Source organism: Hypanus sabinus, chromosome X1, assembly GCF_030144855.1.
Source record: "Hypanus sabinus isolate sHypSab1 chromosome X1, sHypSab1.hap1, whole genome shotgun sequence".
Classification (NCBI taxonomy): domain Eukaryota; kingdom Metazoa; phylum Chordata; class Chondrichthyes; order Myliobatiformes; family Dasyatidae; genus Hypanus; species Hypanus sabinus.
In genome coordinates this window covers 13,956,924-13,976,397 of record NC_082738.1, presented here as the reverse complement: position 1 = coordinate 13,976,397, position 19,474 = coordinate 13,956,924, and the positions used below count along the sequence as shown (strand labels likewise).

The window sequence follows — 19,474 nt, the reverse complement described above, 5'->3', positions numbered from 1 at the left end:
CTAAATATTCTGAACTGGGTGTGGTGGGGGGGATTGACCTCATTCCACTGCCTCTGATCCCGGCCATGGTGTCAAATTGAAAGGCTTCCCTTCCTGCTTTAAACAATTGCCTCTGGAGTTCTGTAAGGACTTTGACGTGGTATGCACCTCTTCTATATTTAAATATTGCCCTTGGTTGAACGAATTCTTTCTGTTGCTGGTGTGTTGTAGGGCTGATTGTCTGTTGTTCAGTCTTGGATGAGTGAGTGCCACAAATTCTGGATGTTTGCCCCTATCCCCAACCCCATGGTACCAGTTACCCTGTCCAAAACGTCTTTCTGTCATCAAACAGAATATTCACAACTTCTATGTCATTCCAACTAATGATCTCAAAATCTCAAAGACACATGTGGAGACTGGATTGGGTCTTTTTCCCCTGGAGTGTTAAGAGTTTATAAAATCATGAGCAGCACAGACAGAGTGAATGGCCACAGTCTTTTCCTAGGATAGAGGAGCCTGAAGCTACGTAGGGGGCATTGGTTTGAGGTGAGATTTAAAGGGGACCTAAGGGGCAACACTTTCACACGGAGGCTGCCAAGCTGCCAGAGGAGCTGGTTAAGATGGCTGCAATTTTAATGCTTAAAAGACACTTGGACTGATATATGGATAGGTAAAGTTCAGAGCAAGGGCTCCCACCCTGACCCCTCAGTTAAAGGTAAGGGTCCTGTTTTAGAGGGATATGGGCCTCAGGCAGGCAATTTGGTCGGCATGAACAAGTTGGGCTAAAGGGCCTATTTCTCTGCTGAAACCAAAAGCAGAGTATTGCTGATGTCAGAAGTCTGAATCCCTGAGGTATCACTTACCTCCAGCCATCCTGACTAATCTGCTGCTTTGAATATTATTGCTTTAGATTTTATTGAAGTAGGAGACAGACGTATGGCAGGTAAGGCCACAAGCGCACACTGTGCAACACAGGCAAAGTCAGCATGTATTATGTTTTTTTTTAAATACCCACCCTCTATGGCTGACAATCGATATAAGCACACTTTTTAAGGACGTGTGCTGAGCCTGCTGCTCTGCTCTCTACATATGACCGCGTGGCTAAGCACAGCTCAAACACAATCCATACGTTCACCAGTAACACCACTGTTGTTGGCAGAATCTCAGACGGTGATGAGAAGGCGTACAGGAGCGAGATAGATCGGCTGGTTGAGTGGTGTGACAGCAACAACCTTGCACTCAATGTCAACAGGATGAAGGAATTGATTGTGGACTTCAGGAAGGGGAAGTCAGGGAACACATACCAGTCCTCATTGGTGGGAAGGGACTCAGCTTCATGCTCCTGGGTGCCAAGATCTTCAAGACTCATTCCTGGGTCCAACACATTGATGCACTCATAGAGAAGGCACGGCTCTGTTTCTTACTTCGTTAGGAGTTTGAGGTGATTTGGTATGTCACCAAAGACACTTAAAAATTTCTACAGATGTATGGTAGAGAACATTAAAAGGCTACAGAGGGTTGTAGACTGGCCAGTTCCATCCTGGGTATAACCATCAAGGACATCTTCAAGAGACCGTGCCTCAAGAAGGCAGTGTTCATCATTAAAGGCCCTCACCACCCAGGACATGCCCTCTTCTCTTTACTACTATTGGGAGGGAGGTACAGGAGCCTGAAGACCCACACTCAATGATTCAGAAACAGCTTCTTCCCCTCTGCCATTTGAGTTTGAACAGTCTATGAACATTATTATTTCTATTTTTGCACTGTTTATTTTGTAAGTAAAAGTGATTTTGTCTTTGCACTGTACTGCCACAAATAACAAATTTCATGCCATTAATGACTGTGCTAATAAACCTGATTGTATTGTTATAATTGCTGATATTGTTTGGCTCTGGGCCACCATGGGTCAATCCTGGCGTTTTTGATCTGTGTCATTCAGTACCTGGTTTAAACTGAGGAAAGCAAAGTTGGAAAACTTCGCCTTTGATTTTAAAGTGATAGTTCTAGTACAGGAAATGGTTCCCAAGTTAAAATACTAGTTGTGGCAAGTGTGGTTATGACAGGTTTAAAAACCATGTGTCATTAGCTTTTCAGCTAACACTGAGCTCTTCATTTTACTGAGCAAGCAAATTTGAAGAACACCAGTTAAACAATCTGGAAATGTTGGCTTTAAATAGATCTTGGTATCTTTTTGATAAGGTACTTATATACATCAGGTTAGGCCATACCGGTGTGCACATGACTTGGTTCTTGAACCAATTGGCATAACCTTTATCACTAGAGTAGCAAAACTACGACCATTTTGATTACTTCTAACTAAAAATTGACCTTTTTACTTTGTTTTAATTGTGTTCTTTCTTATAAACATTAGTTTTTATTGTGAATGCTGCTTATATGATGTTATGTGCCTGCAGGGCTGCTGCAAGTTAGTTTTTCATTGCACTTGTGCACACGACAATAAACTTGACTTTGTAGCTGCAGAATGATGCAAATTTCCACTGTTTCAAAATAAGGACTTTGCATTGTTATTAAGCCTTCAGTAAACTAATTTGTCACTAGAGAAGTTTTTAAAAATGTTGCAACAAAACCTTTAAGATTCTGCACCTAATAATCGAGTACTGACACTGCCCTTGTGGATGTGCCTTTGATATTACCCCATATCTTCAACAGCCTCCTGGGTGTTGAGGTATATGGGTCGGAATATTTCCTGTCAAGCTATGGTACCTTTTGTGCAGGAGCATCACAGTTCTATTTTTGAAAGATTTTGCATGTTCTCCTGAGCTACTGCTTGAATCGGAATAGGTGTACAGAAACTATACACCTTTAAGCTTGTTCCCTGCCTACAACTGGGTATGAGACTTGATGTGCTATTATAATTCGGGTTATTCCCTAATCCTTTTTGAGCCCCGTGTGAAAGTCAGCTTCCCCTTGACAATCCCGTGCTTTTAAGTTGAAACCTAAGATGTGCCAAAAAACAAAATGTTGTGATGTGGGTTGAACAATCAACCTTTATACCATTGGGATATGCACTGGAAATAGGAATGGATGTGACTCTGTAATCTTGAACTTGATAAATTAACAGAAGCACACTATACTGACAGTTTAGTGTGAGTTACATGACCTACTGGTTAAATGCATTACAACTATAACAATACAGAGGTGAGGATAAATCTACAGGTTAATGATCAATGAAGTATCTGATTGAAATCAAAACAAAAGCAGCAGTTAGTGGAAATCTAAAGTAACAACACAAAATTCTGGAAACCTCAGCAGGTCAGGCTGGTTGAGAAGAGAAAAAGCTAACCCTGTCACCCTGGCTTTGCCCTATCAGAGATGTTCTCCCCCCCCCCCCCCCCACCCTTGCTACCATTCAATAAGCATCTTTTCTTGCGTATATTGATGCGACCAAAGGGGTGAAGCAAGTGTTTTAATAGATTGAAAGAATTGTGCTCTGGTGTAAAGTGGACCTGAATAAATTCAATAAATTCCTGAAAAATCACTCCTCAACACGTTTTTCCTCCTTCAATCAATATATATTATATACCAGCAGCAGCCTGGTTATATGTTCTCTTTAAATATCCATGACAAAATTATCTTCTTAAAATGGGATCAAACTGTTCCAGTTCCAATTACTTTTTTGTAGCAACAGACGAAAGTCAAAAGGAACTGTGGACGGAAACATTGCCCAAGCCAAAAGGGAATTGACTCGATTAGATTTAGATGCCACCTTAACAGATTATTCTGTCATAGGAGCAAATTTGATTTGGTGTTTCCATTTGTCCGTCAGCACACTATCAATATAAATAAAGTTGAATCATCCTGCTTTTCTTGCCTGCAGTCAAAACAGGCCCTGTATATATTTCTCATAAAGACAATCCCAGCTTTACATTTGTCACACTACTTGGCCTAATTGCAAATATGTGTTAACAAAAGCTGCTTCTCACCCCACAGCCCCCTTCCCTTGCCACAATGAATTGACACTGGATGGGAAATGGGGCAAGGGTACAGCTGACCTCCCATTCTTCTGCAGCTCAAAAAAAAGTCAATCCTCTACAATGGGCAAAACAAATCTGCTTCCTGCTTGCACTTCCTCAACAGCACAGGAGAGGATCGAGATCATGCAGGGGAATTGTGGTTTACCAGTTGCACCCAAATTAGGTAATGACTCAAAGTTTGGATTTCTGTCCAGAGTTTACCTTTATGTTCAGAGATGTATGAGTACTGTTGTATCCATTCTGACATCAACACAATTTTCCAGTAATGCTAACATTATTTATGTGAAATACAGTGATGTTCCCTTATTTGTTAATGCGGTTAAGACTGTCAGTCATTTGGGTTTTATGGTATTCTTTTACCATGTCTTTCACTCCTACAGCCTTAGTTCTAAACCTCTTGAATTTACAGTAATGTGCAAAGGTTTTAGGCAAGTGTGTGTATATATAGCTAGGGTGTTTTTTTATATCATTTCCCGCATGGGTTAATTTTGATTTGATGTGAAGCACACGCTAGAAAGACATCCATCTCCATCCTCTCACAAACAAGCGGCAATCTGCCGATGCTGGAAATCCAAGCAACGCACACAAACTGCTGGAGGAACTCAGCAGGCCAGGCAGCATCTATGGAAAAGGGTCCTGTTGAAGGGTCTCGGCCCGAAACATTGACTGTACTCTTTACCATAGATGCTGCTTGGGCTGATGGGTTCCTCCAGCATTTTGTATGTTGCCTGCATCCCCATCCTCTCTTTATTTAGCCTAGAAACAGCAATATCTGTGAGTCTTAAGTTTTTGTTAATATTGTTAAACATTTAGTAGATAGAGTACTGTGCAAAGGTCTTGGGCACCCTAGTGCTCTATATATAGAAAAAAGATGGCTGCTCTTCCTGATGTTTACATAGGGTAGTTGAGGCATTTGTAAGGAACAATGTACTGAGCAAAGACAACAGTTTCTAACAATGTTGAGTAAAACTGATATGACATTGCCTTGCGTAGGATATTTTAAGACCTCTACAGCTACTCCTAACTTGTTCTTGTGGCTTCCATGATGTCATTTCCTGCCAACTATTTTTAATCCTGTAAGCAACTTTGCCATAAGATGCATTGAAACACCCATGGATTGAAATCATGCTTTGTAATATTGCCGCATTAATGTTCATTGCACTAGTATTGACAGGTTTGCTTGCAATTTCCTCTGACCTGAGTTAATTAGCATTGTGGGACAAAGTAATTTCAATGGGACACGTTGAGCATGAGAGGGTAATATCACACATGGTGATTTCACACTATTAGAGCTGGCTGAATGATGCAGAGTATTCAAGATCACATCCATGGGTGGCAGGGAAAGAGGTCTTGAAAGGCTTTGGGTGTTTTGCACCATTAGTTTTAATAGAAATGCAACATTACAAGGTCCCTTTTCATGCAGGTCGGACCGTCTGTATTGCCTTTGATCAAACCGGGCCTGAAGGATGCACCTTACATACCCTGAACCATTTCATTGGGTTTCTGGCACATAATTTAATTACAACAACAATCCCCAATGATATACTAATTTGTTCTCTTATGTGATACTAGAAAGACATGCAGCTATTCAGTGAAAACATTGTATGTACTTATGCTGAATTTTTTAATAAAAACTCATGTTCTTGGTCTTTGTGTGTTGTCTATCTATCGACCTACTGTTTTTGATTTGCACAGTTTGTCATCTTTTACACATTGGTTGATTGTCAGTCTTCAGAATTAGAATTTTTTAATTTCTTACATCCATCTTGCAACATGAAGTTAAAATCTTTATGTTGCATCCCTGTTGCAATGTACAAGCAATAAATAAGGGAAATGTAAGAGGATGTTGCCCAAACACTAAGATTGTTTTGTATACATGTATGTCCAGTCAGATACAATGTACAGACAGATATCAATCCAGTCAACGTGTATTGATCAGTCTGAAGGCCTGGTGGAAGAAGCTGTCCCACAGCCTGGCTACCGTACCATTTGCCATTGTAGTTTTTTTACTGATTCTCAAACGAGAATATCTGCGGATGCTAGAAATCTGAGCAACACACGCAAAATGCTGGAGGAATTCGGCAAGCCAGGCAGCATCTATCAAAAAGAATACAGTTGATGTTTCGGGCAGAGACGTTAACTGTACTTTATTCCATGCATGCTGGGTACCTCCAGCATTTTGTGTGTGTTTTTCATTGATTCTACTGTATTTGTTCTACTATGAATGCCTACAAGAAAATGAATCTCGGGATAGTGTTTGTTGGCATATACATACTTTGATAATAAGTTTACTTTGAACTTTGAGCTTATGTGGTCATATAGGCTCCAAAGTTCCATCTTTAGCCTTCTCCAATTTTCCATTGATATGCAGCATGTTGCTTCCTGGCAATATATCAAAAAGACAATAAATTATGACTATGTGGCCCAATACATTTGCTTGTGTAATATTTGACCAATTGCAATTCTGCTGGAAAAAGTCCAGGTTGAGTAATGCACCCAGCTACTGGATGTGTTAACTTGATACTCAATTGCAGAGTGTATTCATGTGTACCTTCAACCTTAGCCTTTTGCTTTGTTTGTTCTTGTAACTTGTAGTAAGTTTTGTATTGCACTGCGCTACCTGCCACGAAACAACAAATTTCACACCACATCAGTCACAATGAAAGTAAGCTAACCATAATATAAAGGGAGTACTGAAAGCTTTTTCAGACGCGTAAAGAGTAAAAGAGAGGCGAGAGTGGACATCGGGCACCTGGAGAATGATGTTGGAGAGGTAGTAATGAGGAGTAAAAAAATTGGCTGACAAACTGAATAAATGTTTTGTTCACTGTGGAAGACGTGCCAGAAATTCGAGAGTGTCAGGGGACAGAAGTGAGTAGTTACGATTACTAAGGAGAGTTACGATTACTAAGGAGAAGGTGCTTGGGAAACTGAAAGGTCTGAAGGGAGATAAACCACCCGGAGCAGATGGACTACACCCCAGGGTTCTGAAAAAGGTAGCTGAAGAAATTGTGGAGACATTTAGTAGTGATCTTTCAAGAATCACGAATATCAGGGAAGATTCCAGAGGACTGAAAAATGTCACTCCACTCTTAAGAAGGGATGGAGACAAAAGACAGGGAAATTTATAGGCCAGTTAGCCTGACTTCAGTGGTTGGGAAAATGTTGGAGTCCATACTTAAGGTTAGGTTTTAGGGTATTTTAAAAACACATGCTGAAGTAGGCCAAGGTCACCATGGTTTTCTTAAGGAGAAATCTTACTTGACAAATCTGTTGGAAATCTTTGGGGAAATAACAGACAGGATAGACAAAGGAGAGTCAGTGGATGTTGTGCACTTGGATTTTCAGAAGGCCTTTGACAAGGTGCCACACATGAGGCTGCTAAGCAAGGTTAAGAGCCCATGGTATTACAGGAAGGAACTAGCATGGAGAGAAGATTGGTTGACTGGCAGGAGGCAAAGATTGGGAATAAATGGGGCCTTTTCTGGTTGACTGCCAGAGACTAGTGGTCTACAAGGGTTGGTGTTGGGATCGCTCCTTTTCATATTATATGTAAATGATATGAATGATGGAATTGACGGCACTGTAGCCATGTTAGTGGATGATATTCTACGAATCTTACATTTTCTACGCAAGATTCGAACAGAAGAGGAGCGTCCCACCCCCTCCAGATGAACCGGACCTGTTGGCATCGAGATTCATCGTCACCGAGGAGGGCCTTCCTGAAGATAAATCCAAGGAAGGCGATGGGCCCAGGTGGTGTCCCGGGATGGGTTCTCCGGGCCTGTGCAAGCGAGCTAGCTGGAGTGTTTGCTGACATCTTCAACTGCTCCCTGCTTCAGTCTAAGATCCCCTCGTGTTTTAAGAAGGCAACAATAATCCCAGTATCTAAGAAGAGTAAAGTGGCATGCCTGAATGACTATCAAGCTGTGGCTCTAACATCAATTGCTATGAAGTGCTTTAAGCGACTGGTTATGGCACACATCAACCATAACCTACCGGTCAACCTCGATGCTTTGCAATTCGCCTACCGGAATAACAGGTCAACAGCAGATGCCATCTCTCTGGCGCTACGTTCCTCTTTAGAACACCTGGAGAATAAAGACACGTATGTAAGGCTCCTTTTCATTGACTACAGCTCTGCCTTTAATACCATCATTCCAAATAAACTGATTCCTAAGCTCTGGAACCTGGGTCTTAGCACTCAGATCTGCAGCTGGATCTTCAACTTCCTCACAGACAGGACCCAGGCTGTAAAAATAGGGGACAAGCTCTCATCTACAATCACTCTGAGCACCGGTGCCCCACGAGGCTGTGTACTCAGCCCCCTGCTGTACTCACTGTACACCCATGATTGTGTAGCCAAGTTTCCATCAAGCTCAATATATAAGTTTGCTGATGACACCACAATTGTAGGCCGTATCTCAGGTAATGATGAGTTTGAGTACAGAGAGGAAATTAAAAACCTGGTGGCATAGTGCAAAGACAATAACCTATCCCTCAATGTCAGCAAGATGAAGGAATTGGTCTTCAGAAGGAGTAGCGGACCGCACGACCCCATCTACATCGGTGGTGCGCAGGTGAAACAGGTCAAAAGCTTTAAGTTCCTCAGGGTGAATATCACCAATGACCTGACTTGGTCTAACCAAGCAGAGTCCACTGCCAAGAAGGCCCACCAGTGCCTTTACTTCCTGAGAAAGCTGAAGAAATTTGGCCTGTCCCCTAAAACCCTCACTAATTTTTATAGGTGCACCGTAGAAAGCATTCTTCTCGGGTGCATCACAACCTGGTATGGAAGTTGTCCTGTCCAAGACCGGAAGAAGCTGCAGAAGATCGTGAACACAGCCCGCACATCACCCAAACCAATCTTCCATCCTTGGACTCACTTTACACCACACGCTGTCGGAGCAGAGCTGCCAGGATAATCAAGGGCACGACCCACCCAGCCAACACACTTTTTGTCCCTCTTCCCTCTGGGAGAAGGTTCAGGAGCTTGAAGATTCGTACGGCCAGATTTGGGAACAGCTTCTTTCCAACTGTGATAAGACTGCTGAACGGATCCTGACCCGGATCTGGGCCGTACCTTCCAAATATCCGGACCTGACTTTTTTTTTGCACCTCCTTACTTTCCCTTTTCTATTTTTTATTTATGATTTATAATTTTTATTTTTATTATATTTACTATTGATTTGTACTCCAGGGAGCACAAAGCGCAGAATCAAGTATTGCTGTGATGATTGTACGCTCTAGTATCAATTGTTTGGTGACAATAAAGTTAAGTACAAAGACAGGTGGAGATGCATGTAGTGTTAGGGAAGTAGGGAGTTTGTGGAAGAACTTGGACAGATTAGGAGATTGAGCAAAGAAATGACAGATGGAATACAGTGTAGATGTCATGCACCTTGGTAGAAGGAATAAAGGCATAGACTATTTTCTAAATGGGGAGCAAATTCAGATATCCAAGGTGCAAAGGGACTTGGGAGTCCTAGTGCAAGATTCCCTGAAGGTTAACTTGCAGATTGAGTTGATGGTGAGGAAGGCAAATGCAATGTTGGGCATTCATATACAGAGGACTGGAATATAAAGGCAAGGATGTAATGCTGAGGATTTATAAGGCATTGGTCAGACCACATTTGGAATATTCTGAGCAGTTTTGGGCCATGTATCTGATAAAGGATGTACTGGCATTGGAGAGGGTCCAGAACGGGTTAAGATAGGAAGGCGCATTTGTTGAATCTGGGCCTGTAATCACTGGAGTTTAGAAGAAAAGGGGAGCTCTCATTGGAATCTGCCAAATATTTTAAAACACAGATAGTGGACATGTGGAGGATGTTTCCAATAATGGGAGAGTCTAGGACCAGAGGGCACGGCCTCAGAATTGAAGGACGTCCATTTAGAACAGAGATGAGAAGGAACCTCTTTATCCAGAGGGTGGTGAATCTGTGGAATTCATTGCCACAGGTGCTGTGGAGGCCAAGTCATTGGTTGTATTTAAAGTGGAGGCTGATAGATACCTAATTAGTAAAAGCGTCAAAGATTAAGAGAAGACAGGAGAATAGGGTTGAAAGGGAAAATAAATTGGCCATGATCAAATAGTGGAGCAGACTCGATGGAACAAATGGCTTAATTCTTCCATGCCTTATGGTCTTATAATAAGCCAGATTCTAATAGCTCATTTTCTATCCCAACACTCACCACATCTACTATAGTTTAGTTTCATTCACAAACATGAATATATGGCATATCATACAACACGTCAGTCAGGGTGCCATGGTGGTGTAGCAGTTAATGCAACTCTGTTATGGCTTGGGGCATTCAGCGTACAATTCTGTCACTGTCTGTAAGGAGTTTGTACCTTCTCCCCATGAACCATGTGACTTTCCTCTGGGTGCTCTGGTTTCCTCCCACTCTCCAAAGTCTTACTGGTTAATTGGTCATTGTAAATTGTCTTGTGATTCGGCTCGTGTTAAATGGGCGGCGTGCTCGGCTCGGCTCATTGGGCTGGAAGTTGTTCCATGCTGTGACTTTAAATAAACAAGTAAAGATAAATTAAAAGTTGTGAAAATCTGGGGCAGAAGCATCAATCCATGTAGTATCCCACTTGTCAGAGCCTACTAATATAAAATGACTTATTTTATTCCCAATCCTACAACCCCTGTCAGTACATTGCCCCTAGTTCTACATGGTGTAATGACATCAGCCAACCTCTCTGAAAATCCAAATGTACTACATGCATCAGCTCCCCTTGTCTATTCTACTAGTCACACGCTCATGGAAGATTCCAGCAGATTAATCAAACATGTTACTTGATTATTTCTGTGGTCATAGCTAATTTAAAACAATGCATGAAGTGCACTTTATTTATTTATCTGTTTAGTGATATGATACGGAACAGGCCCTTTTGGCCCAGTGAGCTGTATCACCCTGCAACCCACCGATTTAATCCGAGCCTAATCACGGGACAATTTAAAATGGCCACTTGACCCACGAACCGGAACATCCTTGGACTGTGGGAGGAAACTGGAGCACCAGGAGGAAAAGCACATGGTTCATCGAGAGGACATACAAACTCCTTAGAGGTGAACTCCCAGCTCTGCACTGAGCTTGTGAAAGCAGAGAAATTTTCTATTAGAATTAACGCACTATAATGAAATAGTGTTGCCTTAGCTACACCTGTGGCTCATCAGCAATTTGTTTTGCACAGTGCTGGTGTAGAGAGTGTCCCTTGAGTAGAATACTAACATTGCCCTATTATAACAGGTTTACTTTAAACACTTTGGGGCATGTTTGTTCTGCTGATTTAATATTCCTCTTGCTCAGAATTCCCAGTTCTAAGCAATACACACAGAATGCTGGAAAACCTCAGCAGGTCAGGCAGTAAATATGGACAAGAATAAACAGTCGATGTTTTGGGCTGAGAGCCTTCTGCAGGGCTGGAAAGGAAGGAGGCAGATGCCAGAATGAGAAGGCAGGGAAGGAATATAAGCTAGGTGAAAGGTGGAGGCAGGTGGGGGGGTGAAGTAAGAAGCTGGGAGGTGATAGGTGGAGAAGGTGAAGGGCTGGAGAAGGAATTTGATAGGAGAGGAGAATGGAGAATGAGAAGGAGGAGGGGATCCAGAGGGAGGTGATGATCAGATATGGAGAGGCCAGAGTGGGGAAATGAAGATGTTGGAAGGAGGAAGGGAAAGCTACTGGAAGTTAGATAAATTGATGTTTATGCCATCGTGTTGGAGGCTACATAAATGGAATGTGAGGTGTTGCTCCTTCAACCTGAGGGTGGCCTCATTGTGGCAGAAGAGGCCACGGACCGACATGTTGGAATGGGAATGGGGATAAGAACTGAAATGGTTGGCCACCAGGAAATTCCATTTTTCCCTAAGGCCATAAGACAAAGGAGCAGAATTTGGCCATCTGACCCATCGAGTCTGCTCCACCATTCAATCATGGCTGACCCTTTTTTTCTCTATCTCCTCCTCAACCCCAGTTGAAAGGACTGTTTGGAGCCCTGAATGGAGGTTTGGGAGGATGTGAATGGACAGGTGTAACACTTCTGCTTTCAGGGATGAGTGCCAGGAGGGAGATGAGTGGAGAGGGATGAATGGACAAGGGAATCACAGAGGGAGTGAGCTTCCTGTGGAAGTAGTAGAGGCCAGTTCAGTTGTGTCATTTAAGGTAAAATTGGATAGGTATATGGACAGGAAAGGAGTGGAGGGTTATGGGATGAGTGCGGGTAGGTGGGACTAGGTGAGTGTAAGAGTTCGGCACGGACTAGGAGGGCCGAGATGGCCTGTTTCCGTGCTGTAATTGTTATATGGTTATATGGTTATATGGAGTGATCCCTGTGGAAAGGCTTATGGGACAGTCGGTGAGGACAAGTGAAACTCTATTCCTGTTAAGGTGAGGAAGATGGGGTGAGTGGGGATGTCTGGGAAATGGAGGAGATGCAGGTGAGGGCAGCATCAATAACCTCATACTTTGAAGGAGGACGACATCTCTGATGTCCTGGAATAGAAAACCTAATCCTGGGAACAGATGTGATAGAGATGAAGGAACTGAGAAAAGGGAATAGCATTTTTACAGGAGACAGGGTGGGAAGAGGTATAGTCGAGATAACTGTGGGAATCGGTAGGTTTATAAAAGATATCGGTTGACAGTTTGTCTCCAGAGATGGAGACAGAGAGAGATCGAGAGAGAGAGGTGTCAGAAATGGCCCAAGTTAATTTAAGAGCAGGGTGGAGGTTGGTGGCAAAGTTGATAAAATTGATGAACTCAGTATAGGTGCATGAAGCAGCACCAATGTAGCCGTCAATGTAGCGTAGAAAGAATTTGGGAGCCTGACCAGGAAAGGCTTGGAACATGGACTGTTGCACATAGCTAATGAGAAGGCAGGCATAGCTGGGGCCCACACGGGTGCCCATGGCTGCACCTTGACTTTGAAGAAAATGGGAGGAGTTAAAGGAAAAATTGTTGATTGTGAGGACCAGTTCCACCAGATGGAGGAGAGGAAACTGGTTGAGTCTGTTGTTGGGAAAGAAGCGGAAAGTTTTAAGGCCTTCTTGGTGGGAATCAGAAGTATATATTTCTGTGTATAATAGAAATGTGTATAAGGGACTGGACAGCAGAGATGCATACATCAGGATGCTCTTTATCAACTGCAGCTTAGAATTCAATACTATCATCCCCTCAAAACTAATCAGTAAGCTTCAAGACCTTGGTCTGAATATCTCCTTGTGTAATTGGATCTTTGATTTCCTGACTTGCAGACCTCAGCCAATTCCGATTGGCAACAACATCCGCTCCATGGTCTCTATCAGCACAGATACACCATAAAGCTGTGTACTTAACCCCCTGTTCTGCTCATTTTACACCTATGACTGTGTGGCTAAGCACAGCTCCAATGGCATATTCAAATTTGCTGACGATACCACTGTCATAGGCCGAATCAAAGGTGGTGATGAATCAGCATATAAGAGGGAGACTGAAAATCTGGCTGAGTGGTGCCACAACAACAACCTCTTACTCAATGTCAGCAAGACCAAGGAACTGGTTATTGACTTCAGGAGGAAGAAACCTGAGGTCTGTGAGCCAATTCTCATGGGGGGATCAAATGTAGAGAGGGTCAGCAACTTTAAATTCCTCAGAGTTGACATTTCAGAAGACCCTTCCTGGGCTCAGGGTGTAAGTGCAATTATGAAGAAAGCGCAGCAGCACCTCTACTTAGGAGTTTGTGAAGATTCAGCATGACATCTAACACTTTGACAAACTTCTATAGATACACAATGGAGAGTAGATTGACTGGTTGCATTACAGCCTGGTATAGAAGCACCAGTACCCTTGAATGGAAAATCCTGCAAAAAGTCGTGGGTACACCCAATCCATCATGGGTAAAGCCGAGCACATCTACACGGGCCATTGTCACAGGAAAGCAGCATCCATCGTCAAGGTCCCCCAACACCCAGGTCATGTTCACTTCTCACTACCGCCATTCAGAAGAAGGTACAGGAGTCTTAGGACTCACACTGCCAGGTTCAGGAACAGATATTACCCCTCAACCATCAGGCTCTTGAACCAGAGGGGATAATCTCACTCAACTTCATTTGCCCCATCATTTAAAATGTTCAGACAAGCTAAGGACTAATTTTTAACAACTCTTCATCTCATGTTCTTAATATTCATTATTGCTTGCATTTGTTTTTATTTTCTTTTATATTTACACGGCTGTTGTCTTTTGCACACCAGTCATTTGTCTGCCCTTTTGGGTGTGGTCTTTGATTGTATCTACTGTGAATGCTTACAAGAAAATGAATCTCAGTGCTGTATGTGGTGACATACATGTTCTTTGATCATTTGCTCTGAACTTTGACATCCATGGTGATAACAAGAAGTTAAACTAGTTGATGTCTTGTCAGCAATTAGAGATGAAATGGTACAGAGAAGGCAGGAAACCAGAATTGAGTGCTCAAGAAGAGGAGGGTGGGTTGGAGACAGGAGGAGGGGTCATTGGTGTGGGTTGGGGAATGCTTGCCAAAGAATTGGGTTCTGAGATGGAGGCGACAGAGGAAGAGCACAGTTCCCAGTTCTAACTTGCCTTCTACTTGGTAAACAGATTATTCAATAAAAAGCATGAAAGTTGCCTTTTGACTTTGAGTGTTTAGACTATGTGGGGGAAACTTGCACTTTTTTCTCCTCAAATTAAACCCTTTATTTTGGTTTTATTTTTAGACAACAGGGCCACTTGTGTGTATTGAAAGGGAGCATTGGATCTATTTCTATCCAATTAGAATGTAGGAGATCATTTGGTTGATCAATAAGACCATGTTGAGCACCTTTTAAGTTAATGTTACTCCACCCAAAAGAATGCTGTATTATTGACGGCCCTGGCAGTACAAATGACAGCCTGGTGTACAACTAACCAGACATTGAATAGCCGTCAGTCATTGAAATAACTGGCACAGAAGCCCATTAGCTGAAGATCAGGATTTTTCCCTATTTTCCCCATTACAAGATGGTATGATGTCAGTAAGGTATGCTCTTGTCTCTGCCTGAGTACACTGTTGTGTGGTAACACACTATCTGATAAAATCTCAGGACTGCACTGGCCTGGCAAGAGGTTGAAAAGACTTTCTGACAGTTGAAGAACAACAATGTCTCTGAAATTCCCTGGCATGCCTTCTGCCTCCCAGACTGGATAATGATCACGTCACAAATATTTCTCTGCCATGCTTTGGAACTTCAGCAGGGAATCTGTGTGCTCCAGACGCTGCCTTATTCTTCAGCCGTCGAGTGGTTGAGTCTGCGGTTCCCCACTGGCCTTGTCACTCGGCCTGGCCCCACAAAACCTGACAGAAAGCAAGTCATCCCAGATCCCAAAATAGTGTTGAAGATAAATTCAAATTGTTGGAAGCTAATGCCTCCATTTCCTGAAGTAGTACTTATGGCCTCTCTGAATGAGGTTGCCTATTTAATGTTGGTGTTTGGCAGCTGTGCAGACTTGCCTGCCAGGAGGCAGAGTGGGATTGCAATAGTCATGACTTAGCCACTAGTGCGGAGAGTTTTATCCCATCTAGTCCAGGCTGGAATTAATGAGAGGACCCAAAGGGACTGCGCTACCAGCCTATTAAATAACGCAACTTCTGATCAAATGGATTTTTGCATGATGATACAGAAGTACTGCAGCTGCCTTCAAAGAGTTAATATGCTTAGACATTTCTGGCATGGATATGTTCCAGCTTTTGCATCCTGCAACAGAAATGACTCCAGTCCTTGTCCAAGGATACAGACATTACTAATGGGAAAAGGTGATAGTATATTCTTGAAACGGAGTATTTTTATTTTGTTTCTTTAAAAATAGGGCGGAACTGGAAACAGAAAAATGTCAGTTTGGGCCTGGAGTTGGGTGGAAATGAGGTCCAAGGCAGCCTGTGCATGCTGATATATCCAACAGCTACCTCACAAACCTACAAATTGTACACGGTAAGGATCCTCATCTTGATTTCCACTTTGTATGTACGATTTGTAACGTAACTACAGATCTGCTAGCAGGCTGCAGCCCTTGAGAAACTGCCCAATAGAACTGCTAAACCAGGTAATGCTCTTTAATCCTCTCTTCCAGCTTTATTAGTGACTTGAGTTGAAGTATTCAAATACATCTATGCCCTTGTGTGTATATATGATGAGTTAGACAATTAATTGCTGCCTAAGAAAATGTTCTGGAAAGGAGTCGATGCTTTGAGATCTTGCTGTCACATTACGATGTGTTCTGCCTGTAATTTTTGTGGGTATTATGCATCAACTATTGTAATAGATGCCCATTAAGGTGAGGTTCCTCAGCCAACAGGCTCTGTGCCAGTTATTTCAATATTTGAAGATAATAGTGCCTATTCAATATCTGGCTAGTTTAGTGCCAGGCTAAATCATTTAGTAGATTACACCAAGCTAGTTCATTCTATTTTGGTAAGTTTTTGCACCTTGCAGGGTCAAGAATTTTGTGTCTCTTTCTTAAATAACTTTCCTTGCAAAGTTCAGACCATACCCTGCTCACTGCATGGTTCCAACGTGGTTGCCAAACAGGATAAAGGAATTATATTTCTTGTGTTTTCAAAGGGGCACAAGAGAATCAATTCTACTTTGAGACGTGGAATGTATATTCCATCTTTTATGCATCCTGTTGCTTTGATTGGCAGCAAGAACTGATCAGAACGAATTGGGTCTCTACCTGATCAACATTGTGCAAAGCGTCTTCCAAAATACTCTCTGCTGGCTGAAGACTTCAACTTGCTTGTAAACGAGCAGTGTCTAAAGTCATTTATTTTCTGAAGTAGGAGATTCACTGTAGATGGGCGAAGCTCATGGGATCCCAAGTCAAAATGTTGCTCGTGCTTCTGGACTTGTTTTTTCCTTCTGGCATTGTAAATGTTTCTAACTTGGAATTGTAATGAGCACCACATCCTTTCCACACCAATGTATAACCACACAATGTAATTTCTTTTTTTATTATTATTATTCATTCACAGGATGTGGGCGTTGCTGCCAAGGTCAGCATTTATTGCCAATCCTTAAATATCAAACCAAATGGAAACGGCTCCTTTGATTCACTGTCTGTGCAATACACCAGGCAACCACCTACACTAATCCCATGCTATTCTCACCATATTCTGCCCAGACACCTATACACTAGAGCAATTTACAAAAGCCGCTTAACCTATTAACCTCATGTCTTTGGGGTGTGAGACGAGACTGGGGGGGGGCACCTGCAAACTCCGCACAGACAGCACCAGAGGTTGGCTCCCTAATTGCCCTGGCGAAGGTGGTGATAATTAAGGCGGAGGTTGATAGTTTCTTGGTAAGTCAGGGCATGAGGAATACAGGGAGGAAGCAGGAGATTGGGTCTGAGAGGGAGAAGGATCAACCCTAATTCTGTTCCTATATCTTATGGGTTTATGGTGATGAGTTGCCGCCTTAAATTGTTGAAGCCCTTCTGGTGAATGTCAGGGATCGTTGTGGAGTTCTGAAATTATGGATAAACTAAAATGAAAACCAGCCTTCAGGAAATAAATCCTGTACACAATTTAGCTTCCAACTGATATTTTGTGGATGGTGAAACCAGTCATTGGGTGTGGGACTCTCTGACACGGTCCCATCGAAACTACATAGGGAAAGACACTAGGTGAATGTTCCTGCTATTGTAAAAGGTGTACCACTGCCACTTAAGACATAGTTCAGGAGAGGTCTGTTTTATCACTTTTGGGTGGGGGGGGCAGCAAGGCACGAAGATGGAGGGGGTGAGGGAAGTATAAAACATCACATTCTTCTCTCCCTCCTCCTCCCCACCTCTGTCTCCCACCCCCTCTATCTCCATGCCTCCTCTCCTCTTTACCCCTCTCTTTCTCTCCCCCCCCCCCCCCATGGGTCAGTTTTAGTGAGTCACTACACTGAAGATGCTCCGACAATGCTACTGGGGTAACACTCAGTGATAACGAAGGAACAGGAATGCAGTTCCAGATCGGGGCTGTGTGCTCTTGGAGAGAAGCTGCAGTTGGCGTTGGTGCTGCCTGTGTAGGCCCCATGTGCTCGAGAGGTGCCATAGGAACAGCTTTGACAAGTTGCTGTAATGCATTCTGGACATGGTACACATTGCAGTGATGGTGTGCCTGTGGTGGAGGTCGTGAATAGAATAGGTAAGATGGGGGTTAGGATGCCAACAAGGGAGCCTGGATGGGATCAATTGTCTTGACTGGTGTTAAGCTGCCTTCGCCTAGATAAAGAAAGAGTGAGTTCCACCACTTTTCTGACCTGTGCCCTGAGTTGAAGGATTCCGTTACAAAGATGAATACTCTTATTATTGACGTTAGGCACACTGTTACAATAGGAAAGCTTTTTTTCCCCGTGGGGGGGTGGGGAGAAATATCATTTAAGTAACGGATTGTTAATCCCAAACTGAGAGGTTTGCTATTGTGGTTTGTGAAAACCCATTGTGTTTCTGTGGCTCCTGTAGAGTCAGAAACCCAATGCATCAGAGGAGTGATAATTGATTAAGTTGAGTATCCAGAGGAGAGAAGATTGAGCAGCACTGGTAAAGGGTCCGTTGGCCTATTGCTTCCACAGCCGACTGCCATGTTTTGCACTGTGACAAACATTCTCAGCACCTGAGGAAAGCTTCTTCAAAGTTTCCCTATTCAGCTCAAAATGCCTAAGCCAGTAAGTTGCCTGCTAAGGAAATAACTTGGAAATTATTATATTCTCATTCAGCAGTCAATCATTTCTCTCAGTGCTTGACTCAATAATTCATCCAACTTCTGTTTCATTCGACACAATAGCTCCTTTAGATGGGGATCAAAGAATCCATTCTTCTTTCAGAAGTGCTCGGGTGGGAAGAATTTGATATCATGCAGGTGTGGTCAGAGTGGTTTTGATACTGGACTAGGAAGCTGAAAATCAAACAACCAAGGTAGTACATTGTAATTTGTGGACTATCAAGTCATTCTGGTCAGAATACATTTTATTCTTATTTAGAGATGTAACACCCCTTCCAGTCCTTCGAGCCATGCTGCCAGCGACCCATCGATTTAACCCTAGCCTGATCACAAAGACCAATTAACCTATTAACTGTTAAGTTTTTGGACTGTGGGAGGAAACCAGAGCACCCGGAGGAAACATGCACGTACCAACTCTTTACAGATGAAGTCGGAATTGAACTCTGACCCCCAAACTTTAATAGCATTTCTCTAACCGCTGTGCTACTGTGGCGCCCCAAGTCGATTCTTGATGACTTCCCAAGTAGCTTGGCAAGCCCTGTAAATGTGATAAGGAATAAGCAAAGTAATTGTTATGTATTGAAGGCCGAAGCTATTGGGTAGTTGTCCCTTGCAATACAATACCCATTATTTCTGGACTTGTATTTAAGCAGCATACAATGCTTGCATCCACATTCTTTGCTTTTAAGCAACATTTATTAGTTTAAATAATTGTACTTTAAAAGAAAATCAAGTGAGTCCTGATGA

At 42.8% G+C, this 19,474-nt stretch overlaps 1 protein-coding gene across 8 annotated transcripts in view; it reads left to right on the top strand.

Moving 5' to 3' along the window:
• Positions 1 to 19,474, top strand: part of LOC132384607 (polypeptide N-acetylgalactosaminyltransferase 6-like) — a 77,240-nt gene that overhangs the window by 5,943 nt on the left and 51,823 nt on the right. For 6 of the 8 annotated variants that reach the window (XM_059955860.1, XM_059955855.1, XM_059955861.1 and 3 more), the window contains one exon: positions 15,826 to 15,947. The exons of the other annotated variants lie outside the window; for them this stretch is intronic. The gene's annotated coding sequence lies outside the window, so the exon portion shown is untranslated. The remainder of the gene's footprint in view (positions 1 to 15,825; positions 15,948 to 19,474) is intronic. 8 annotated transcript variants of the gene reach the window in all.